Source organism: Garra rufa, chromosome 1 (assembly GCF_049309525.1).
Source record: "Garra rufa chromosome 1, GarRuf1.0, whole genome shotgun sequence".
Classification (NCBI taxonomy): domain Eukaryota; kingdom Metazoa; phylum Chordata; class Actinopteri; order Cypriniformes; family Cyprinidae; genus Garra; species Garra rufa.
Genome location: NC_133361.1, coordinates 76,798,761 through 76,801,260, shown reverse-complemented (window position 1 = coordinate 76,801,260; position 2,500 = coordinate 76,798,761).

Here is a 2,500-nt window from a genome sequence, read left to right as displayed (position 1 = left end):
TTTATCATAGACTCTTTTAAACACATGAACAGATTACTTTGACTACAAGACCCAAATTTCGCCAAACAATCCCTCATACAATATTTCCATCCATAAGTTTCTTTGCTATATATATATTTCTTAACAATTTTAAGCCTTAATGCCTTCCTCCTCGTGTCCAAGTCCAACAATTTTAAGCCCCCATCCTTGTTATCTGCCATTAATACCTTTTTTGAGATCCTCACGTTTTTCCCACCCCACAAGAAATCTACTACAATAGAGTTTGCCTCTCTCAAGACCCACTCTGGCATGTCTAACACACTCAATGTATGAACGAATCTTGACATTAACAACATATTGATAACAGTCACTTTCCCTTTTAGTGTGAGGCTTCTTAATTTCCAATAGTTCACAGTTTGCTTTATTTTCTGTAGGATTATCGACCAAGATACATCCCTAGCCTTACTTTCTTCCAAACCTATATTTACCCCCAAAACTCTAATATAATCATCCACAATTTTAAAAGGGGTACCACAGTCAAATATTTTATTTTCCCCAAAGAACATAATTTCCGACTTCTCTACATTTATTTTTGCCCCTGCAGCACCACCATATGTATTCATGTGCTCCATTATCCTCTTTATGTCATCCATGTCCCTCACAGTGAACGTAGTGTCATCCGCATACTGATGAATTAAACTGACCCCATCACCTGCAAAATTAATTGGCTTCAGCTCTTTATCCGCTTTTATTAGAGTTGCGAGTGGTTCAACTGTAATACAGTATAGCAAAGCAGACAAAGGGCAACCCTGCCTTATGGACCTCTCAATTATAAAATCATCAGTTAAGACACCATTACACTTTACCACACTATGTGCACTATTATACAGCAACCTTATCCATGTTCTAAATCTACCACCAAAACCAAACGTTTCCAAAGTTTTCTCCAAAAATTGGTGCTCCACCCTATCAAAAGCTTTATTTAAATCTAAACTTAACAGAATGCCTCCTTCTTTCTTCATATAAAATACCACATCTCTAATTGTACTTATAATATCAGCAATATCTCTTCCAGGTATACTGTAAGCCTGCGTTGGGGCAACAATACTCCCTATCACTTTTTTTAGCCTATTGGCTAGAATTTTGCCAATACCTTATAATCAGTATTTAAGAGGCTAATTGGTCTATAGTTTTCTAATTTTAATCTACTCCCCTTGTTTTTGAATAAAATACTTAGCACCCCCGCCACCATTGTCTTAGGCACATCCTGCTTTTCTTCCATATACTGATATAGCTCTAATAATATTGGTGCCAGAGCATCCCTAAAAGCTCTATAAAAATCTCCAGTTAGGCCATCTGATCCTGGGCTTTTATTAGTACTCAGACTAGAGATTGCCTCATTAATTTCCTGCAAAGAGATATCATTATCACAAAAAATCCTGTCAGTTTTTGATAATCTAGCACTAACTGTACTCAGTACTTTTCCCATACTTCCTAGATTTACGCCTTCTTTCCTAAATAGTGTCTTATAAAAGGATTCAACAGTGTCTAATATCCCTACCAAATCACTCACTTTTTTCCCTTTTTCATCTTCTAATTCAGTGATACAGTTTCTACCCTGCTTTTGCTTCTCCATGCTTAAGAAGAAGGATGTACACTTCTCCCCCTCTAAAGCATGTTTTACCCTGCTTCTTATAATAGCTCCCTTACATCTTTTTACTTCATATTTCTTTAAATCTGCTTTAATTTTTAAATAATTTTTCAAATCACAATTTGGATCACCATTTATTTCCTCCAGTTCTACAGAAAGTCTCTTTTGCAAGTCCTTGTAATCCCTCCTCTCTCTACTATTCTTTTCCTTTGCATACTTAATACTCAAAATCTTAATTTTCTGTTTTAAATTCTCCCATCTTACACATGCATTTTCAGAGTCTAAACTTTTCCTCCATCCAGACTTTATACAGTCCAAGATCTTTATCCTATAATTTACATCATTTAATAAGCTTGCATTCAAACACCAGACACCCCCACCTTTATGTTGCATTGTTTTACCCACTTGAAATTCCAGAACAGCATGATCACTGAATGTTGTAAACTTATAAGCTATATTTTTAATATACTGGACTATGTTCTGCCTTACCAGACAAAGATCAATTCTGCTTTGCTTTAGACTATTGAGCACAACTTGTCTCCGAGAGTATTCTCTTTTATCAGGGTTTTCCAGTCTCCAAAGATCTACCAGGTTTACACCATTCATTAAGCTTATTAATTCATCCCTTGACGAGTCTCTTTTATAGCTCATATTATTTGCAACATCTATTCTACTGGACCAAACGTTAAAATCACCTACACAGATACAGTTATCTGTGCATAGTGTTCTTAGTTTCTTGAATAAATCCCTCCTATCTTTTTCATTATTTGGTGCATAGACATTAATCAACTTGAAGACACAATTTTGGAACTCAAAATCTATAATTAGAACTCTTCCTTCATTATCAGCATAAACCTGCTTAACATTTTG